This window comes from Choristoneura fumiferana, chromosome 4 (assembly GCF_025370935.1).
Source record: "Choristoneura fumiferana chromosome 4, NRCan_CFum_1, whole genome shotgun sequence".
NCBI classification, from domain to species: Eukaryota; Metazoa; Arthropoda; class Insecta; order Lepidoptera; family Tortricidae; genus Choristoneura; species Choristoneura fumiferana.
Window position 1 is genome coordinate 4129986 of NC_133475.1, and position 25041 is coordinate 4155026.

The 25041-nt window shown below is 37.1% G+C and overlaps 1 protein-coding gene across 1 annotated transcript in view; it reads right to left on the reverse strand.

Moving 5' to 3' along the window:
- Window positions 1-25041, reverse strand: part of tmod (tropomodulin) — a 69194-nt gene that overhangs the window by 41089 nt on the left and 3064 nt on the right.

Below are 25041 nucleotides of genomic sequence, written 5' to 3' on the forward strand. Positions count from 1 at the left end.
TATGTATAGAGAGAAGCAGCTAAAAATAAAAACAAATAGGCAAAAAAATACCGCTTCACAAAATAACAATATTTTTTTTTTACACTTGTACCTACCTACGTATTTTTTGAAAGGTTGATTGAGTCATCAAAATAAACATTATTGAAAGCACCGTCGATATTTTTATTTTAGACTCCAGCAAAATACCTTTACTTTGTTGCAAACAATTTACGGGTATAAACGGTCTGCGAGCAAGCTATTATGAACAATGGCTATATCTATCTTTCATTTCGAGAGCTTTAATTGATGCCACGAGAGCCGTGAGACAATGAATATGACTCAATTAACTGCTATACATTGCATAGAAAGCTTGCTGTTAGCACGTAATTCTTCTTTTGATTGCTGCGGCAAACGCAATGTTTTAATGTTACCTATATCTAAGTATTAAACAAGTTTTAAGGAAGGTTAATAAAAATCATAAATTTAGCGGTTTGCATGTCATATAATTAAATTTACGTATGAGTCATCATTCTAGCCTGTATACGCCCCACTGCTGGGTACAGGCCACTCTCAGACTCAGAATGAGAGGGCTTGGGCCGTAGTTCTCACGCGAGCCCAGTGCGGATTGGCTGAGATGAGGCTGAGAATTTTTCCACTCAGTTTTTAATAGTTCTAAAATACACAATTTTGGGTATGCATTTTTTTGGATTTCTTACCCACTACGTCAAAGTATATTCTAAGATCATATAAGAAGAAAAAAATGTCAGAGCAAGTTTTCGATGACGAAAAATGAATTATCATTAAAAAAACATTTTTGATAAAAGTTTTAGATTTTTTCTAGTATCACATAATGATACAAATAAATTATTTGGTAAAATAATTTTGAACGGAGGATAATTACTCTATCTAATCTGTTTAGATTTGTATTTTTACGTACTTATAAATACCTAACTTAGGGCTGTTTTTAGGGTTTCGTACCCAAAGGGTGCCAACGGAACCCTATTACTGAGACTCCGCTGTCTGTCTGCCTGTCTGTCTGTCTGTCTGTCCGTCTGTCTGTCCGTCTGTCACAGGGGTCTATCTCTTGATCCGTAATAGCTAGGCACTTGAAATTTTCACAGATTATGTATTACAGTGGCCGCGACAGCAACAGATACTAAAAATAAAATAATTTACAAATTAAAGGGAGTCGTCATACAAGAAATGTGTTTCATTCAGCGGTTTTTGATTACTAGGCTACCAAGATGACGACCGTCAGTTGCTAGGGGCAACGCCCGTAACCTATGTTGTTTAATGTTTAACTACTTATTAATTTGCGATTTTATTAGTGCTATTTTATAAAACCTTCGATAATTATAATAATTGTCTCTAAGACCGTGGTTTATTTTTTTGTGCAGCATTAAGACTAAATAACAATTTATGATCCAAAAATCTCCGACACACACCACACACTTCACAAAAGCCAACTTCAATAAAGCACTTACAGCCGCTGTATTTAATGTTTTTTACTCTAAAAAACGTCCGTTATAATTCATACTAAGTTACACTATTTATTTACCTACAAGGTAAAATTTAGAATCAGGTTAAGATTTATTCACTAATTCATAATAAGTACGCGCCGTTCGGCCGAATTAACGCATTCAGCCACTTTTTTTTTCGGCGCATGGCAAGAGTCTAAAGCGCTATTCAGCCTCCGACAGGCGACAGCCAAAGAGAGAGAGAGTTTAAAATTGTTCTTTATTCAAAATACTTGCACCTAGTGCTTACATTTTGGTGATATGTTTTATTAACTTGTAATGTAATGTAATCAATTATGTTTGTTCAGGTGGAATTCAATAATTTAAATAAAATATTAAAATATTAAATATTTCAACTTAAATTTGAAGTGGGTATCTTCAACCGATTGAGCTGAAATTTTGCATCCATGTATAAATCCGATGACAATGCAATATTATTATGACGTAGAGCTGATCTGATGATGAAGTTAGATGGTGTAATAAAACGACACGATCACATCGATTTTGGTCTCATTTGATTCGTCTTGACGACTACCTACTTTGGTAAAGGGGCAAAAAGTCCGCCAGCAAAAAGCTTATATTAGATTTTTTTACAAAAAATTCTTACTGAACTATTTGTTTTTAAAACATTGTACGGAGGTGCGGAACCCTTCATGCGCGAGTCGCTCGCACTTGCACTTGACCGATTTTTTTATATTTATATGTTAGTTTCGGCTCATACTATACAATAACCAAGCAAAATTTCATCGACTGAGAAATTAATGCATGGGGCTCCATACAACAACTTGCTTCATTTCCTACACGAATAGGTCAAATCAAACCACTACGCCACCACGGCTAGATATGAGTGAAACGCTTTAATTCGTGTTCTTAAACCTGGTATTGTTGTAGTATTGTCTTAACGACATACATATTTAACACGTTACAAGCACGCTAAAAGGGAAAGTATCCATCACCCGAACTATCATCAAGCCGTTTTATTATGTGTTAATGTGCTCAAAGACGATGCCATGCAATCCTAAACTCATGTCTAATAAACTGTACTTTCTTGTAGGTTACGCCTGCAGACCACGAATAAGCGTTACGAGTAAATATAGGATCTCAACATTATTGAGCTAATTTGTTGGCAAGGGTTTCTGGTCACCACACCACATCCGCTACTCGGGTCAATTAAATTAATTTCACAATTAATTGCAACTAGGTAGGCTCCACGTGGAAAAATAATTTAGAAGCAAGTAAAGTGTAAACACATTTAAAACATAAATAAATTGGAAATACTTAAAAACAAATTAACTTTTAAAATATCAGTATGTTTTAATTTCATCATGTCATAATTTATTTACCTACTGCTTAGTAGTATATTCAGCTGTTGAGTTGTTACAATTTGAAAGGTGATTTTGATTTTGCCAATCGTTCTGCTCTAAATAACAATACGGAAGGAGTGATCGAATGATTGATCCAAATCGATAATCGTTTTGTTTCTGTTGACCACGCGACTACGCCGGGCAAGCTGGCGGGCCGCCAACCCACTATAATTGGTGGTCGCGGCAACAGAGACAGGCGATATTCTTAGCAACCCACTCGGCCACTGGCCTTCCTACCAACAAATGTGATTCCGGCAAATAAATAAATAAATTGTTACGGTCTTGACCTAGTCACTAGTCGCTAGGGATGTACCACTCAACGCATGTTGCCGATTCGCGAAATATGCGACAAAGGTGAACAACCTGTGTGGTGAACTAGAAATTTAGCACCGGCTGGGTGGCATTGTGAAATACTTAGTAAAAAATATATTTGTGACATTTTCAGAAAGACAGAAAATGTAAGTGAGATTTTCAACGCAAAATCATGTCGTCGTTACCTTTTGGTCCTCCGATACAAGTATCACCTCTCATCCGAGGCATTAGATTTGGTTTGCTTATTGCTGGATTCTTTTACGCTCAAGGAAAGCAAGCACTTTACAACCGCATGGAACGAGCGCATCTTGAAGAAGAAGCAAGGAGGAAAGTGATTCGGGACGCAGAATTAGCAAAAATAAAGGAGAAAATCGCAGCTGAGGAAAAAGAGAATGTAAGGCTGCTTGAACAAGGGAAGCTGTGGTAACAATATTTGGCCTCGTATGTGTTAAATTTTTGTAAAGTAATAAAGTAGTAATAATACTAAATAAAACTTTTATTTTTTATCTTCTTTCTAAAGTAATAAATAAGTAATTATGATTATAAAAATCTATACGTCAAATACTTGTGAAAGTGTGAAAAGCTTTGCATTTCCACCGCTCCATCACAAACAACTCGACGCTATTGTTGAGCTGAGCACATGTTTGTTTATTTGTGCATTCACACGGGATCTTGCATCGACGTGAGAGTTGCATGTCACTTTCTAGTTTCTGCGTGTGCGGACAAAATTCAAAGTATCACGTAGAAATTAGGATTTATTTACCGGTTATTATCGTACATTTACCGGACACTTAAGCAAGCTCTATACTATACTATAAGTGGCGGCAAAACGTGGTGCGAATTTTAAAGTGTGCTAGCTAAAGTCAGCCTAAGCGCTTTAGCAAGAACGTTTTAACGTTCTTATAATTTTCATGCGAATGAAACATTATTTTTAAGTTTTGGGTGAAAATATTAAACATGTAGTTCGCACTGCATTTTGCATATCGGCAATTTACGTATAATAAATGCAAAATGTACCTATCATCACATCACATCATTCAGGTAGTCGGATCATAATGCAAAGAAAACTAGTTCCTGGTCTATTACGATGCTATGATTATTCATGCAATAGAAAAGTCAAGAAACGATCAGTGTACCTAATCGAGACGCTGTTACGATAATTTTTCACTGCATAATGTAAACATTGATGTTCAATGATTAGGTAAAACTCGCTCGATGTCTGCCAAGCAAGACATAGTGAAGTTAAATTTTCCTGAGAATGACTTGTTTGTTATCCCACTGCAAAGTACTCTTTTCAGGGGACACTATGAAAGTGGATTTTGGACACATGTACCTACGAGTCGACACTTTTGTCATCCTTTTTTGACACCCTTCGGGTACGAAAATTTATTAATTAATGTCGCTACGCCGTTTGTCCGTTAGTCGGTCACAGAGCTGTATCTCAAGAAATGTAATTCATAGATAGGCAGCTTTATAAAGTGCATTTCTATGTCTGTTTCGACAACAAATTAAAAAAAAAAACAAAAAAAAATTGAGAGTGGTCGCACCGAACCAATGAATAAAAAGCCCCACATTGCGTACAATTTGCTTGGAAGCTGGGCTCTGCTAGGTGTGCGAATCCGGTTCGTTATTTTGATCCGATATTCCCGTGGTAGGGTCGGGATGTAATATAGGATTTCTGGGTACGGTCAAGGACTTTGAGCCACAATAGAATCTTTTCAAAGGAAAAGTCATTACTGTTTTCCTTGTTAACTAGGTGTTAATTAATGCGATGTCACTATGATGTTTACTGTGAAATGGTTCCATTGTGGCTTATGAGTCCTTGTCCGTACCTACAATACAATCCTAAAATCTCAACCGCAGTCTAGGAATATGACATTTGGCGTAGATATTCTTTATACAGTCAAGGGCAAAGATATAGACACGGCCAAAGTTGCAATAATATGTATACACGGCCTTAATGATAAGTGCGTAAAGTCGTGTAAGTATACATATTTTTGTAACATTGGCCGTGTCGATATCTTTGCCCTTGCTTGGCTGTAGAGGCAATGAATGATGGCATTAGGTAGGTCATGGTGATTTTTGGGGATTCCTGTAGGAGAATATTATAGGTAGAGTCATTCACGAGGACGCGTGCCGTGGCTCTTATTACAATGTCATCAATGTCTAATTTTGACAAAATCACGCGTCTTTGTGGATGGTACTAGGTATAGTAACATTCTGGAATTTAATTTCAACTGAATCTAATGAATCATGTGAGCAAAACCGCGGGCAAAGATTATATAGACATGAATATTAAGCGGTTTCTGTTTTTTTTTTACTGACATAATTCACCAACTTGTTACGTTACGTGCGTCAATCTGTTACCGTTGATCGAAACTTCGTCATGTTAGAATATCTGGATAAGTTACATTCAAACCTAGTTAACGGTGCCTTGAGCCTTTCTAAAGTGCAATTGACCAACGGAACCTGGTTCCGCGCTGCTGGTTTAGAGCTGCTAAAAAAGGGCAAGATTGCAACGAAACGAACGCCGTCCCAATGGGGGTATACACTCGCGTGGACGCTTCGTGGTTGCTCGCGCGTAAGTGAGAAGGCGGCCTTACCTTCATCATCATCATCATCTCAGCCGTAGATAGAACAATGACATGTTGGACATAGACCTCCACCTTGTACCTCCAGTTGCTTCGGTTAGAAGCGGGCTGCAGCGGCCGTGAACCCTGGGCTTACCTATCATAAGGCCCGTAATTTTTGCTAAAACGGGACGGGGTAGAATGACATGGATATACTTGGCGTTATTTCTATTATAGGTACTATTATGTGTACACGTCATTTATTTTGTGTTTCTATGGGCTTTAGTTAATCACTATACCTAGGTAGGTACATACTCAATAATGAAATGTTATAACTATGTTATGCTGTGTAACCAATTTTTTGAGCAAATAACATAGGTAGGTAGCAGGGATTATAAATTATATGGCTTTTAGCCATATAGGCAATTGGACACCTCGTGCTCTTAGCATTGCGTTAGATCTAGGTTTGCACGTACGAAGTCGCAGGCAGAGCTAGTTGTAAGTAGGTAGGTATATTGCAAAGACCGAGATTGTCAATCCGTATGTCCGCTAAGCATTTGAACCGGTTCGTTAAAATCGGAAGTCAAGTGAAATCTTGCAAACCAGTCTTTCAACTTCCATAAACAGTCGCAACGTACCATAAAGTTCCCAGTTGCAGCTGTTTCATTATGAAAAGAAACGTTGTTTGACTAAATTTGTTTAAAATTACGTTTTTAATACTGCCTTTACATAGAAGGTACTTAGCTAATCAGCGGTGGACTAGGGAGGGGGGGCAGGGGCCCACACCTAGGGGGGGGGCGGTTTGCAATTGGAAAGCAAGCATAGAAAAAAGTTTTTGCGTGTCGGATGTCGCTTGACTTGTAAATGTTTACTTATGTGGTAGTTCACGTGGTAAAATATTTTTTTGCATTCAGTAAAAAGTATGTGTAGGTAGATAGTCAATCGGACCATTGAAAGTGGATAAAAAAGGAGTTGCTACCATTGTTAGATTAGATTTGTTATCATTTTTAGTTAATTTATAGTATCACACAAAGAAGTTCGATACATCTATGAGCGAACGCTGGACGTAGTACACCTACAATAAATAATAAAATTGTGATCTACTGATATATCACATAGGTATTTGGTATTTACAATAAAGTTGCAGCTCAACATTGAGCATCCATGTTCTAACTCATAAAAAGCTGTTAATACTTCAAAATTTGATTTGTTGTTAAGTTTTCCGAAGTGATACAATTTGCTAGCTAATTTTTAATTTCTTAACAAATTATACCTACAAGCGATCGTACATTCGATCAAACTGAACCTTTTAACCAATAATCAATTTCACTGATTTCCTTGCTAAAAGTACTTATGATGGCATCCGTCATTAGTGCATAAAAGTTCCAGCCTTGTACATGATTCAGTTTGTTCGTCAGTAGGTGGGCCAATCAACTATTTTACCGACACTTTGGGCGTCTCCTGTGTTACCAAAATTGTCTCTGGCGTTACCAAAAAATCGTACTTCCAACAAGATATTTCACGGTTTAATAGCTTAAACTTACGTAGGATGGCATGTATTCATGTACACCATCTATTAAATTACAGAAAAAATATGATTACTTACAAAAATCTGCAATTGTTTGAAAAATGTCGCGGACAGATTAGTGTCGGTAAAAAAGTTGATTGGTCCAGGTACCTAGGTAGGTACTTCTTTACAAACTAAGTTGGGAAAATAATACATTATTATTACTTTTTAACCATGCCATTTATTTAAAGTGTTCCCCATTTGGACTATAGTATAGACTATAGACGGCCGTGACGTTCTCAAATACAGGAGTGAGGGAGCACTAAGCTGGCACAGGTCACTTTCTGTTTGATTACCCTTTGGTTCACTGTGGGGGAGGCCTACTGTCCAACAGTGGACGTCCCACGGCTGGTATGATGATGATGTGATTCACTCGACTCTTTGTTTGTACCCTGTTGTCAAGCCCGTATAGAGGTTTGTATGTAAGTGGTATAATGATGTGGATTGTCCCGTTGCGTGCGACCGGTCCGCTAACAACGTCATTATACAACAGACACACCCACAGAGCCTTTAGGGTTCGGTATGTAAAGCTAAAAGAAAGTTTGCTATCGATTTTAACATCGAAATTATTTTGTTTGAAATAAAATAACCTGTCAAGTGCGAGTCGGACTTGCGCACGAAGGGTTCCGATTATCTATACAACATTAGACAATTAGCAACAAAACGGCAAAAAAAAAACACGTTTGTATTGTATGGGAGCCCTCCTGGAAATGTTTATTTTATTGTTTTTAGTATTGTGTCAGCGGCAACAGAAATACATCATCTGTGAAAATTTCAACTGTCAAGCATCACGGCTCACGAGAACATCCTGGTGACGGACAGACAGATAGATGGACAGACAGACAGTCGAACAGTGAAGTCTTAGTAATAGCACAATACAAGTAATATAGTTGTGGTAATAAGGCCCCATTTTTACCCTTTGGGTACGAAACCCTAAAAAGTAAAATGAAGGTTTAGCAGGTTGATAAAGATACAGAAATCAGGGCTTCTTAACTCATTAGACTCATTACAAATGCGGCCAACCAATTATTTTTACCGATAAAAACAACAATTTGAACAATTAATAACTACATACATCTATTCAAATAATTTATAATATTAGAACATTTCTGAGGAGGAATTGTCCAGAGAGCTGAGTAGAAACACTTTGTATAAGTACGAGAATTTAAACGTATTATTATAGATCAGGGATTCCCAACCAGTGAGGCGCACCCTTCATTTTGGGGGCGTAGAGCTCTTTAAAGGGGGGCGCAGGCGGCTTTGTACAGCTGTACGAATATGTGTGTATATAATTATAACGTCTTTTTAAAAATGTTAATATTCTTGCGCAAACAGACTGTCTGTATATTGAAAATGATATCCGCTGTGCAATGATTAAGTACTTACTATTCACCACAGATTCATCAATTGACTAACTGGCAGCACATAGGCTAATAAACACATTACACTCATTTATATTTTTACTGTTTCTGTAATTTTCTTATTTCGATTTTTTTTTAACTCATTTTACGGCGTATTTGGTATTTTTGCATAACGTTGGGTGCATAAGGCCTCGAATCGGCAAGCGTGGCGTGGGACGCCCTCAGACTAGGTGGAGCGATGATACTTATTCGCAAGGTAGTTGGCAGTAACTGGATGACAGTGGCCGAGGATCGTGCTCAGTGGCGTGCAATAGGAGAGGCCTATGTCCAGCAGTGCACTCAGATAGGCCTATGATGATGATGATGGGTGAGGCGCACAGGGTAAAAGGTTTGGAATCCCTGTATTAGATAGATGCGTTCTTTTCAAAGACATCTACAAAACGAATAAGCATCGTAAAAAATTCATTTCTACACTTTTGGTAAGCCAAAAACAAGTACGTGGTAGAGATTGTAAACTTAATTGTGGTAACACGAAGTGTATATTACGTCTGTAATTAGAGCATGGTGTAGATTAACGCACGCACGCGCTAATAACTGTAAGTATGTTTGCAAGTTAAACAGCAGTTTAATTTTTATTACACTTGTTCGTAAACAGCGTCGTAACATGCAGGCTAACTTGATTGCAACTCCCTAAATAGGGGAGGGCTGCTGGCGCTGCCCCTACGCTGCAGCAGCGGTATCGGCAATTGGTGAAAATAATATTTTTTGTCATACGCATCTGCAATTGGTGATCTCTTACCACCAGGAGACCCACTTGCCCGTTTGCCATCCAATCGAATAAAATATATATAGATATATATAAAAATATACAATATTGTATGTCGCATGGGCGGTTGGAATTACAATAAAATACAATACAATACAAATATTGTTTATTGATCACCAAAAGCAGTACAGTGCCATCGACTCATTAAATTAAAGCCTCAGTTTTCGATATCGGGCTTCTAAATCTAATAGGCTTTCGTTCGTAATTCCTTATTTACCGACCTTAAGACACAATGTACTATTACACACTTCCATTAAATTGAGTAGCTGGACGTATGAGCAAGAACGCGTATATTTTGTTCATTCATCATCGTCCCAGGTTGAGATGGCATATTTTTTCCCCTAAATAGGTATGTCTGTTGCATTCGCGCTTCAAATCTTATTGATATTAACAACATGTGAAATGATACTCGGAAAATACTAATAGAAATAAGTTAATTAATTCCGAATGAATATGAAACTACCACTTTACACACTACAACACAACATAGAACATGAAACTACCGTGAGACTCACTCATATTAAATATAATGACCCGTGCGGTGCGGTGCGGTGTGCGTGTTGCAGCACCTGAGTCGCGTTGCTCGAAGACGAAGGCTACGGATTACCCGAAACATGTCGAGCTAAACTCGATTTAAGACGTGAGTTATCCATCATTTTTTAATGGCCGTTCCAGATCGATAACTGCAACTGGTTCCACATAGTTACATCACTGCAACCAATTTTATTATTCGATTTAACTCGATTGGAAGTTCCTGATTCATAAACTAATGTGTTTTATTGCTTGCCTTGATAAACTGCTGAGACCGTATTTCCTAACGTTTCTGACGACAGCGATCGCAATCAAATGACAGATTTTATATGCGAAAACTGTCATTTGATTGCAATCGCGAGCCAGCCCCGGATCTACGATTTTCGAACCCGGGCAAAACCTTGATGATGCGCCGTCCCTTCAGTGCTTGAGAAAACTGTTAACACTGCCAATGAGTAGCATTTCCCTTCTTTTCTTCTTCATTTCTTGTCTCAAGGATTTGGCGCGGCCATGAAACTGCCGCCCGGGGCAAGTGCCCCGGTTTGCCCCCCCTTAGATTCGGGGCTGTCGCGAGCGTCAGAAACGTTAGGCAATAAGGCCTCTGGTTTGACTGTACCTAAAAGGAAGGAAGGTGGCCTAATGACCAGTCAAATTATCGACCAATAAAAAAAACTCTTTTTATGATTTATGTATTATTTTGTAAGATTTAATTTAATTTGCAACATTGTAAGTTTGTTGGGGTTTCAAAATGTGCAAACCAACTGTATTTCTCAGAGCATTTTTTTTACATTTTCTACTCTCATTAGGTAGTCTCCATTTCGAAAAATTTCTAAAACCTAAATCGGCAAATATTTCATATATACCTATTTATTGAACATTGCTCACTATTTTTTACGATGCTCGATTGAGAAAAGCGACCAGTACCTAGATGAGAACGGTCGGACATCGGCTGGACATCCAGACAGACATACGTGTACGAAAGCATTCTTCGCGCTAGTTTTGTCAACCTAAATAGGGACCAGTACACGAAAAAGTTATAAAAAAATTGTTGAAAAATGCCACATTATTTTAGACTAAGTATTTAGTGAAATAAACAAAATAATGTCATCCAAAGATATCCAAACCTTGTAAGTAGATTATATGTGTAGAGCCAACTAGGTTGCACATAATTCTTAGTGAACAAAACTCTAAAGTTCATCGACCTCATTAAATTTAAATTAAAACAAGGCGTCAAGCTAATGTTTTAATGAAATACATAAATATGTATATATGTATGTTTTATAAATGACACTAATTCCAACACCTCATTTAATTTCTACCGGAAATACGAAACGCGTCTGCAGGGCTACTACGAAACTCGAAACTCGAAGTTCGTGTCGTGCGATCCCTCTCGTTTTCGTATTAAATAGTATAAGTGTCAGAGGGATCGCACGACACGAACTTCGAGTTTCGAGTTTCGTAGTAGCCCTGCTGATTACAAACGAATTTTAGTTAAGTATAGCTGTTGCCCGGATTTTCGTCTGTACCTACTTATCCTGCAGCACACTTGCATTTTCCAGGATAAGTAGGCTTCGTTAATCTGAAATAGTGTAGCTTTCCATTTCCATAAGTTAAAAAAATAATCGTAAACTGTACCTAAAGGTTGCTTTATTTAAGTATAGGTATAAAAAAAGTTAAAGATAAGTTTAGTGATAGTCCTCTTAAAAAAACGTATTTTTTCATTCCAATGATACCGAACCCTTGTAAGCAGGTCCGAGTCGCCCTTGGCCGGTTAAACATTGCCAAATTAATAAATCCTTAAAACCTTTGATAAATCCTTGTTAAAACAATGGCATTACGTGCTTCCTTTAAAAATGTAATTAGTGCCAAGGTATTTATTTATATTTAAAACGGATGTTAAAACTCATTATCTTTGTTCACCAACAATACTCCAGGGTCCCAGCATGATTAATTTCCAGGAAAGTACAATACAGCAATAGTTTTACAACACATATTTTATATTAACGAGTATTTGTTTATTTGCCTTATACCTCTTATTGTAATTACTAGTGTTTGGAATGAAGTACATACCATATCAACCATTATTGCTGCTTCAGAATGAAATACAAAAGAATTCCTCCGTGGTACACTCAAAACAATGAAATGATGTCGGAGTAAAAAAAAATCAAAAACCTTTACAAGTTTTATTGAGCATAATTAGTTTAATTCATTCTTCATTATTATTATTTTTAATTATGAGACGGAGGCAAACGAGCAAGCGGGTCATCTGATCGGAAATGATCACCATTGCCCATGAGTACCAACTGGGTCTACAATTGACTGGTAGAAAATTGTTAGTCATAACGTAATCAAGTCATAGTCTTTTTTCTCTGAAACCATTTATTTTTCAGAATTGTTATAAAACAAACCTAACCTAACCTATAGAGTTCTACAGGAAGACCATTTAAAAAAATATGAAAAATGTACGGTTTCAGCGGGAGAAAAAATTATGATTAACAATAATTATGACAAACAACATTATGACTTATAAGATTATGGCAGTCGAAAGGATCCCGTACTAACTACTCAAGGAGAGTCATTGGGGTGTTGCCGGCCTTTTAAGAAAGTATAAGCCCTTTTCTTGAACGCCCCTATGTCATTAATTTTTTAAAAAGTACTTCATTTGAACTGTTGAATGTTACCTTAACCTTAAGGGGGCACCCAACTTCTAATCTAGCGCTAATCAATTTTAGGTGTGCCATGCACTCGTGGATAGGGACAGGGGGAAGCGCGGCGGCTCAAGATAGGTTGATCAGAATAACGCGCGCGTTTTTGACACGCTTGTATTAGGTCGACCTGTGTAATGCCGCTGACTATGTAATGGAATCTAAGGTAACTAATTTAACCATCTTCCAAGGATCGTAGCGTAATGAAAATTGGCAGCTGTACGTAGTTCTGATGACAATACAATAATATGGTACTGTCGAACTGATCTGATGATGGAGCCGGAAGATATGAACTTTATGATGGAAAATCGTATGTAACTATGTAATGGAATCTAAGGTAACTAATTTAATCATCTTCCAAGGGTCGTAGCGTAATGAAAATTGGCAGCTGTATGAGTTCTGATGTTCTGATACAATAATATGGTACTGTCGAACGGATCTGATGATGGAGCCGGAAGATATGAACTGGAACTTCATGATGGAAAATCGTATCATAGCTGTTTTGGATTTCTTAGAAAAGTCTTGTGATGAACTTTGACCACGATTAGGTTTCAAGGTCTAATGATGAAGCCGGAAGATAGGCACTGGCATTCCATTGTTCTAAGCTGACAGATAAAACAGCATGCAATACAGACGCACTGGCGGAGATGGAGAGGATGCGGGCTCATTCGCCTACCTAAAATAAATGTATAAAATTTTAAAAAAATTTCGTTATCATATCAAAGACCAAAAAGTATAAAATAAATGAATAGTTTAAAACACACTAGAAAAACACGCTTTTACACGCACGTAAAAACAAAAAAATAATTATGAATCGTTCAAGTTGTCTCTATTTCTGGGCTTGGTTTTTCCTGTTCCAGCGCCCCACGCTTTTACAATCAAATTATAGTTATAAGCACATAGTTTACACTTCAGCCCAGAAAAAGAGACAACTTGAACGATCAATATATTATTTTTTGTTTTTACGTGTATTTATAAAAGCGTGTTTTTCTACTGTTTCTTAAACTATTAATTTTTAGGTATTTTCTTCGTATTACTAAAACAAATACATATTTTAAAAATGTTACGTGTACACGCGATAGACAACATTTAATTTCTTATTTATTTAAGTTTTTTGTTTTTAAAGAGACGACTTTGGGATTTTTTTCTATCGGAACGAACTACAAGTAATCGTGTTTGTACAGTGTAGGTATGATTTAGAGAGTAGGTACCTACCTAATTCCTCAAATATCTTACATGTGAATTTCAAAAGTGAAGGTTTACTAGTAATGATACAGCAAGGGATTACATGAATGCAATAAATGCGCTAGAAGCTCGGTGCGCTCTTAACGGAAATCAAAAATAAGTTTTTAGATTCCCATGGTAATTGTTATACCTACGTATTAAGTAACTCCGCGCTGTATCTCTATGAACTTTCCGAAGATAATGTTATTGTTTACTCATCTAAAGATGTGACTCACAAGCTCACTCCCCGCGGAGCATTTAGACTCATAACTCAACCTTGCTTTGTTTTATTTTTAACCGCATAGTTTTATTTCATTTCCCAAAATGTACGTATCTCGGGCGCAGCATTAGAATCTATTTTAAACCCTACTAGCGCTCATCAAAAACGTAGTATTTAACAACACGCGCAAATCGACTTCGAACTTTGTTTTACAGACACACGATTCTATTTTCTTTGAGTTTTTTTTTTTAGATTTTTGTGGCTTCTTAAATCGGGTCTGGATTCGAGGGTTTTAGCCGTGTTGTGTTTTAGCTGAGTTGCACTTTTGTTAGCCGTTGATCTTATTTGCTGTAAGTAATTAAGACATTGTAACGTTCTGGGAAACTAAACTGAAATAGCGGACGATGCAGAGTGAGCGAGTTATGAAAATAGCATCAGCCGCGGTGTAGCGTACTCGTAGGAACCATTGAGTTGGTTTAGTGTTTGCATTTTCGTTAGTTGGTCAATTAGCACTTTTGTCGGCTGTCATCAGTCCGTCTGGGGATTGACGAGGTGATGACAGTCCCTCCGTACAGAAAAAGGTTTGAATGTGTACATGTACAAGGTTGAAAATTGAGTTCCCGTTTGGAATCTGATGGTATGGCACAGCTAGCAATGGCGCTGTTTTCTCGGTTGCTATTCAGTATCAATTATTGTATTAAATGAGTGACATTTTAATATCAGAAATTACATCCACAGTAGTGACAGCCATGGAAGTGACTGACGTGCACAAAAATGAGAAATGCCCTTATAAGTACATCTGTATATTGATATCCATATGGAACTTTGTTGTTTAGTGATAAATGCAAAACCACGAGATTTTAGTATAATCACACTGAGATGTTACAACCCTCGATCAAATAGTTAATATAGAGAATGTAGAAACGAAAATCAGTAGAATTATTAGGTGTTAACCACTCGATATCGATTCCCATACTCTATCTTGATGAATAGGTACCTGCTGAGGTTGACTGAATTTGCATGAAAAATACAAAAACTTCCGAGAATATACGATGGTAAAGGGTTATTCAATACAAATGTGTATGTGTAAGTTCTTGCTTGTCTGACCCAATGACAAGGCACAATTTTCCTTGCAATATTCTTTTTGGTAGTGCCAAGAGTTCAATAAGGTTCGTATTCCATTTACTACAAATTGTGACGGCTAATATCTCAATGCCGTCATCGACACAGAGGTGACGAGTTGATATTTCTGGAGCGCCCCAACTCATAGTAAACAGTGTTTGAGGGCGCGCGAGCGTCGACCCCCGGGGATTCCATTCCGTGCATTCACTATACTTATAGTAAGAAGCCGTTGAAAATCATAAAATCAATATACCTATAGATGTATAAGGGCATTCCTCACTTGTGTGCACGCATTCACTGTTGAGGTAAATTTTTATATTTGACAACAAACAATCATGGCAAAAAATCAGATAGACAGGGATACAGCCAGTATTGTTATAGAGTAGAAGTGATTGCTTGAGACCTCTTCTAACATGAATGTCACTATACCTACCGTGGATGTAATTTCTTCTTTTTTTTTAATCTTTATTTATTATGGAACTTTGATCAAACGATAATGAACATGTCAGTTCCCAAAGGCCTTAACTATAAAAACACCACAACAGCTATTAGATTTAAATGAGTAACAACTCGTGCCAAGAGGGACTGACATGTTCTCCAAACCATACCACCGGATCCCCTGCCAGGGTGGCAAACCTGCGCACGGATTCTTTTACACAGAACTCGGAACAAATGTCTACCACAAATCTGTCTACTCACTTATCTAAAAATCCGTATACAAATCTAGCAGCCTGCGACCAAGGCTCCGACAATATGGCTTGGAAAATACCAACATTTAAGAAATTGACATTTTAAATTGAGTAAAACATATTCCTCTTGGCTCGAGTCATTACACACTCCATTAATAAGTGGTAAACATCTTCAACGACATCGCACTCAAAACAATTTGGAGACTCTGCCTTTCTCATTTTCGTTTTCAAATATTTTGATCAAGTACTAATGTTTATGATGGATTCACAAAATGATTTATGATAAAGGAACTCGTTGTAAGGAACTACTTGTATTAACTTTTAAATATTTTTTAAATATTTCAATGAGTTGTTACATCCACGGTAACATCCATGGAAGTGACTGTGTGCACAAAAAAGAGAGTAAAAAGGGACGATACGATACGAACTTCGATTTTCGAATTTCGGAGTAGGCCCTCAGCTTCAGCACCCAGAACAGCCGTTTTGACGTTTGACAGACACTAGATAATTAAGCTCCATATTAACCTAATATTAACGGATATATGAAAATGTCACTCGTTTAATACAGTAACTGATTGACACTTCGGGTGGCGTCGTATTCCGATTGATATAAGACTTTTCCCGAAGAAAATGCATTATTCACTTATATCTGTACAGTCACCAGCACCAATATCTGATACAACAAGCGTGCATTAATATCTGATACGACTCTATTTCTAGGGCTGGAAGGACGTGTCAGATATTTTTGCACGCTCCGCTGTGGCAGATATTAATTCTGGTGACTGTACCTACATGTTAAGCCGAGTTTAGACTTGCACGAAAAATCCTGCAAGTTGCATTACATTACGGCGCTCGATTGACCACTACATACTTGGTGGCTTTACGGCCTCGCAATGTAATGCAACTTGCACGATTTTTCTTGCAAGTCTAAACTCGGCTATAGACCTAGACGCTATTACCATGTTATTGCCACCCACACGATAGGTATTTGTTTCGTTTACAAACATTGTCTGTCGCGCAATCTCTGGGTAGGTGTAAAATCTATCATACATTCTAGGGCAGATTCTCATATACCTAACATACCCTGAAGAGGCTTGGGGCAATGATATACATAATACAACGTTATTTTTGGTTTCCGTTAACTTTAAGGGAACATTCAATAGGTAATAGTACATTGTGTCTTAAGGGCGGTAAATAAGGAAGTACGAACGAGAGTCTATTAGAAGCCCGATACGAAGACTGAGGGCTTTAATGAGTCGATGTTCGCAATTCTAGTACCGCCCGTGCGACATACAATGTTTTTCATTATTTTCGAAAAACGAATATTTTTTCAAAAATTGCCGATGGCCGATACCGCTGACTGCGCTCTTGGCCCAGCAGCATGTGTCCCACATGCGCGCGCCGCGCGCTGCGGTGCTGCAGCACACCATGCAGAAACAAACTCATTTACCGACCTTGGGCTTCATGACACGAAAATTAGTACGGGCAATGACTCATTTACCGACCACGGGTTTTATGACAAGCACATTAAGGTCGAGGGTTTTATTTGGGGGTTGCAACCAAGGTAGCCTGCATGTTACGACACTTTTTACGAGCAAGTGTGGTGAAAAATAAGTTACTTTCTCAGACACTAGTGGCCTAAATCTTACTGTTTAAAAGATTAACAATGGCTATGAAGCTATAATCATGCATATACTTAATCCAAGAAAACATTTTTGGGTTGGCCAAAAGTTAATTATATTATATTATATCTACTACACATGAAGCAATTTTTTCGGTTGTGGGCCGGGTCTTTTTTCGCCCAGAGGTGAGCTTAGCATAGCCGTGCAGTGCAGTGCAGTGAAGGAATGCTGGAAACATTCTGGGCACGCTGCCTTGGGTAGGAGAAATACAGGGTTTGAACGTTATTTTAATGTACTTATCATAGTCTTTTCATTTGTATATCAATATTATGTTTGTTTATAAATAAAATCTCAGACTCTATCATTATTTAATTTTATCAAATCTGAAAAAATTACCGCTCGATTATAATTTCAGTTATTTACGAGAAAATATTGCTAGCACAAAGCAGTAAATTGCAGCAGAAGTGTATTGTTTTTGATTGCTAGTGACTCCAGACTACACCATAGACAGACAGAGTAAAGAGTTTACACTAGACTACTTTACACTCTTCACTTGCTGCGCACGCACTTCACACTTTTCACTTATTTAACACAAGCGCGGTTAAAAAACTTAGAAGAGAATACTTTCCCTTTTCCCCATTAGGCCTTTGATGGTAACAGTATTTTTATTGATTCACGGTTAATTGCATTAGATTAATTAGGTACGGGATGTTGGCCTATACACCGTGTTTTTTTATTTTCATTAACTTTGGCAGAGGGCTCAGTTCATTAAAATGAAAACAAAAAAAAAAATCTAAAAGAAAAATCTTTTTTTCATGCATATAATAGCTAAACTCACAATCATTGTTAATAGTTAAATTATAAATAGTAGATTGATAAACAAGGGTTGTAATTGTAATTGATCATTTACACTCGAGTTGAACACTCTACTTGGATGGTTTGCTCTATATGGAGGTTTGGAGGTGAGTATTACGCATTACAATCTCCTTATTTACCAGATCGTGAATACAAAGGAGCACCATTCGATTTTTAAATTTACTTACATCCCTAAAGATGTAATAGTACATTGTGTCTTAAGGGCGGTAAATAAGGAATTACGAATGAGAGTCTATTAGAAGCCCGAAGTCGAAGACTGAGGGCTTTAGTGAGTCGATGTTCGTAATTCTAGTACCGCCCGTGCGGCATACAATGTTTTTCATCGCATTTTCGACACTGTTTACGAGCAAGTTTGATGAAAATCGAATTTACAACACGGATTTCAAGTTAAATGCAACCTACTTTCAGAGCTTAAGTGATAAAAATAGACAAACTTGACAAGTGACATTAACGTGACACATAAGAGAGACACCAAAATTTAACTTTATTTTGCTTTGGAGCTTTGTTTTACTGCTAATAATTAATTATCTTAACTCTTGATTATCTTTTAAACAGTAAGAGTTGGGCCGCTAGTGTCACAGAGAAATGAATTCCATTTAACTAAGTATATAGTCCCCTTAAAGTTAAGGGAATTCAAAAATAGCACGTCGTATAACCATGATCGTCATGCATGAAACTGCGTCGAAATACCGGGAGCTCTTTAAAGATCTTTTTAGATCCCGTGATAAAGCTACCATAGGTTATAACTTCTTCAACTTGCTATAAAACGATAGTGATACATAGTCTCACCATTATCATCTCGGCCCATACCTATACTCAGCAGGACAGTTTCCACGCGACTCCAGTGCGGATTGGGAACTTCACACACATTATTAAAGACAGATAAGATTATTTACTCTGATAAGGTTCCATGTTGGCTCAGAAATCAGATTGGTTGATCGTACAGTCAAGGGCAAAGATGTCGAAACGGCCAAAGTTACAAAAATATGTAAACACGACTTTATGCACTTAAAACTAAGGTCGTGTATACATATTTTTGCAACTTTGGCTCTTTGCCCTTGACAGTACCTAATGTGATAAAATGTACGTATAATGTAATGGAATTAATTTCAAAATAAATATCAATTATTATATGAAAGAATAACTAACCTACCTACATAATTTTACTTGTGAAGCAAACGGCAAGCAACTTTAAAAATGCTCTCTTTCCGACTTTCTCCGTACGAAAGGTACTTTTTCACCGCAAACTTCAATGGCTCAATGACGGCGTCATTAAGTACGACTCGTGTGTAATGACGATGATTATCGATCAGCGAGAGTCCCGGGAAAGCGTGAAATCACGTGAGAACTTGGCAGTGGGAATGTGTTAAGCTGTGAATCTAAACTGTTCTTAGACCAAGAAACCGACAGGAGATGACGGGACCCACAAAACTGGTAACACGAGGCGTCAATATTCTATAGCCATATTTATTTTCCTAGCTTAGTCTGTAGCAAAATCTCGAAAAAATTGGTCTTTTTGTAGTTAAAAAACAAAACAGTTATTTAGACGAGTTGAGAACTTAGGTACTTTTTTGAAGTTGATCAAAAAGGGTTTCATTTCACTGGTGAGTCTTCTACTAATGAAACCAAAAAAAGTGGGATTATTCCCAGATTTTTTGATTTTTTAGGGAAAAGCAAAATAAATAAATACACTTGATAACATTTATATTCCTAAGATTTGCGTTGAGCAAGCGTATTGCTAATAAAAATAAATGATATTTATATTTGTCTAATTGCTGTTATGTGGGACCTCTCAGTCTTACAAAAGCACATACCTAAACGACCAACAGTGAGAGTGAAGCTCACATTCGTCTTTGAATTTTTATCTGCACGCATAGGTAGCGACGTGGAGAGGAAGTAAAAAAAAAGTTCCATTTCCCAAAAGTAGAATTTTGGCGCTTTAGTAGTTTTTCCTTTCCACTGTCGATAGTTTTAGTTATTTCGTATGAATACGTTACTTCACCCACAGACTAAAAGTGCCACTTTTCAGACATGACATCAGCGATGAGTGCGCTGACGACTCCGGTAGGTTTAATGCTCCAAATTTAAGACGAAAGCTTTGTCTGGTCGTGAGTCACGATTGTCATTTGTATTTGTTTGCTAATGCGCATAATATAAGTAACCTCATTTGTTTATTCTGTAACTGACAAAATTATCCACAACACACACTCGAATTAAGAACCTCCTCCATTTTTGAGGTGTGTTCCCACTAGTTCTTTTGACAGTACTATACATCAATACCCCTGGTGTTGCAGATGTTTGTGGGCGGTGGTGATCTCTTACCATCAGGAGACCCACTTGCTCGTTTCCCATCTAGTTGAATAAAAAAAAAGAGTTCTATAATAGTACTGTCAATGGAACTAGTGGAAACACACCATTTTTTAAGCCGGTAAAAACTGGCTCTTAAGGAGGCACCGAGCTTCTAGCGCTAATCAATTTTAGGTAGATAGCGGGGAAGCGCGGCGGCTCAAGTCATCAAGTGTAGGTCAGAACGAGCACGGTTTTAGGTTTTTTTTTCGTACTACTTAAACAAATACATATTTCAAAAATGTATTGTAAATTCGCGATAGAAAATATCTAGTTTTCTTATAGTTCAATTACCTGCCGCGCATTATTTACGCCGTACTAAGGGTTTATTTTTGTTTTTTAGGGACGAATGGTTTTTTTTTTCAATCAAAAGAACTACAAGTAATAGTGTATATTTATAGAGTTAGTACTTCAATATCTTACATTTTGAATTTAAAAACTAAAGTAGGTAGTAATAATAGCACGGGATAAAATGAATGCAAGAAATGCGCTAGAACTAGAAGCATGGCGCGCTCTTAAGTTGTAGAGTAAATTGCGCAATGGAAAATAAAAACATGTTTTCTCCAAAACAGTACAACTAATAAATTACTACACATAAATGTGCGAGATCGTGCGCGTGAGTCACTTTACAGTGGTTTTCCAGCCTCAAACGATTATAGAACGGGCTGCAACTGTTTCGCGCAAGTGAACATTATCGGTGACCGTTACAAGCTTGGACTGAAAAAAGTCCATTTAAAGATATTTTTTTGGGATAATTACGGAGAATTAACAAAAATCGCCTTTCTAGTAGAACTCCTTACTGGGAGTCGACTTTTTAGATCACGTCTATGATAGGTAGGTAATTTAAAAAATCGAATGCCTTAAATAAACTTAATGATACCCCCTTAATAACCCTCCTACGGGCAGTTCTAAATTTTAATTACAGAAAAGACACACCGTTGTGTCTTACACGTAACGTAGTATTTGGTTCACGATAATATGGCGCTATTGTCTTTAAAACAAAGGACCATTCACTTTGTATCAAGGAACTTTGTATGAGTATCAGAAAAGGTACAGCTATCAAAACAATAGCTTAGCTATGTAATGTAGGTATGTATAGTAGTGAGAGATGCAATACGGCTTAGTTACAAGGATTTTGGATATTGGAACGGGAGCGAACCATGCATAGACTATTACTTACGTACTAAAAGAACTAAAAGACCGAACTAGTAATGTGGTCGAAACGTCGAGGTAAATATTACTCGTGTGTTTTAGCGTGATAAGTCCCGTTTGTGGTATTTTGACTTGTAATTTGCCAGATTGTACCAGTTGAGAGTAATCCAGGTTTAGGGTTTCATCGATTTTTGACAAGTTTTGAATCGTATACTTTTGCACTACAAATAGAATTATAAGTCAAACGGCTACCGGTTCTTCAATCTTTTATCTCCATTTTTGTCGACCGGAATTTGAAAAAAAAATGAATACTTAATTGTGTATGATTTTTTGAACATTGTCTAAAAAAACACTTATTTCTTATCCTCTCATTCCTATGTTCTTATTATTGACGTGAAAGATCTAACATTTATGAAATCTACATATTTGGGTTTGTCTTTGACGTCTCTAAAAACGTGTCTAGGGTTTTCACTTGAAACTAATTAACACAAAAGTTATGGCCAAAAAACAGTTTTTGGCCTAAAATTGTTCAATTTTGATGCCAAATATCTCGAAGCCAATGAACTTTGAAGTAAATATGGGATACTATATTGCTTAAAGGCGTTGTTGTTAATATAATAAGCTACAAAAAACATTAGAAAAAAAAGTAATTGGGCCAAGGGATCCCCTTAAGGTACGACAAGGATAAAAGCTAAAGCTAAAAATTAGAAATGAAATATATATAAATATATAATAGTCATTTCAAAGTTCAATATCTCAAAACCGCTGAATGAATTTTAATAAAACATAGCTATTAAGAACCGAAATTTGCTTTCACGAAAAAAACTCCAATCGAAATCGGTCCAATTGTTTGAGAGCTACAATGCCACAGACAGATAGGCGTTTTATAAAGCCGAGTTTAGACTTGCAAGAAATATGGTGCAAGTTGCATTACATTGCGATTGCGAGGCGGTTAAAGTCTACGAGTTTGTGTAGTGGTCAATCGAGCGCCGCAATGTAATACAACGACTTGCACGATTTTTCTTGCAAGTCTAAATTCGGCTTAACACACCTCTTTTTGCGTCGGGGGTTAAAATGGGTGAAAATTGTTATTCTTGTTTTTATGAGGCTCATGGTCATGGCTCTATCCTCCTAAAATCATAATTTTGAACGTTACCAACGCTGGGGGGCTACTACGAAATTCGAAAATCGAAGTTTCTCTCTCTCTCGTATTAAATAATATCGTATCAGCGGCCAGCTATACATATAGGTACTTAGAAACGATACATGCATTGTGTAAGCTGTGAATCGCACGCGCATCAAGCACGACCAAACGTCACGATGCACGATCACGTGTGAACCTTTACAATTATTGAGACGTATGGGTTGGCTAATAAGTATTTTAAATATTTTTCTACTTATATCAAGTAACCTAAGAACCATACTTAGTAGGGACATACTTTAAACCCGGGACTTTGCCGAATGTCTTTCATATTCATTTATTCGTTTTTAAATAGTACAGTGTTACATGGGCCTCGCTAGGGCAAAGTAACCACTTATCCTTATTCTTTTCTCTTTTAAAACTTTTTCTTCCATTCCAAGCTTGTTTTTAACCCCCGACGGAAAAAGAGGGGTGTTATAAGTTTGACCGCTATGTGTGTCTATCTGTGTGTCTGTCTGTCTGTGGCACCGTAGCTTTTTTTTTTTTTTTTAATAAAGCCATAAATTATATGTATAAGGTACATGCTGATGTTATGCAATACAGGTAGAATCAATATAATTTTACCCAGTGGGTGTAGCTAGATACATTTCACTTAATAACTAACAGTTAAAATTATAATATTCATTTAAGCTATAGGGACATAACTCGATAACAAACTTTTTCAGAGCTGGCAAAAATTTTGTGTGTTTGAGTGACTTAATTTCTACAGGCAATGTGTTATACACTTTTGCAGCCACGTAAGTAGCGCTGCGCTGGTAGATGGTTGTCGTAGCAATAGGGGCCCGGACATCGTAAGCAAACCTCAAATTAAGTCTGATGCTATTAAAATTGTTTTTTGGAGGAAATTTATTTGCATTTCGAAAGACTAGTTTGCAGAGCTCTATAACATACAGTGCTGGAATTGTGGGCAAACCTAGTTTTTTAAAAGATGCTCTGCATGACTCTCGGTTTGACTGGATGCCATTTAAAATACGCACACATCTCTTTTGCAATTTAAACAGCCGATGGACTTCAGTACAACTGCCCCATACCGCCAATCCATAGAGAATGTGTGATTTGAAAAACGCGTGATACGCCTGTTAGGCTTTTACAGAAGAAAGGTTTTTTAAGCGCTTCAGAGCAAAAGTGAAACTACTGAGTTTGCCACAGAGAAAATCTACATGCTTTTTCCAGTTTCTACATAAACACCCAAAAATTTAGCTTCATTTACAGCCAGAACCGACAAGTTATTTGATTTTATATCTAGCCTTACACTATTAGTCCTAATATTACTAAAATGGAGACACTTAGTTTTATTTATGTTTGCGGTTAGATTAAGCGTACTTAACCAATGGACAACAATGGACAAGTTATTTGTAATTAAATTATTAAGGTCTTCAACTCCGTTTCTCTTAAATTAAAATAACATGGATATATCATCAGCGAACATAATTATTTTGCTGGGCAATAGCTTTGGTAGGTAATTCACATACAAGAGAAATAAAATGGGTCCCAGTATGCTCCCCTGGGGCACACCGGATTCCATGCATGAGATGTCAGATTTAATACTAGACATTGTGCGACATTTGTGATCTTTTTAAAGCTAAGCTAAATTAACTTCACCTATTTAGTATATTCATTTATTTGCTTCGAATATTGCATTTTATTCTGCTTTTGATGGTCGGATTGACTTGAAATTTGGTACACAATTAAAGAGAAATGCCTTTAGGTTTTGATGTTCATATATCAAAAATTTGACTTGGGCGTTAGGAGGCTATTATGGTTTTTTACTAAAACTTATTTTCACAATCAATTTTTGTTTGCAATTTTAATCGACACAGAAACAGTGACGATGGAGCTCCGCTCAGGCGGAGCTCC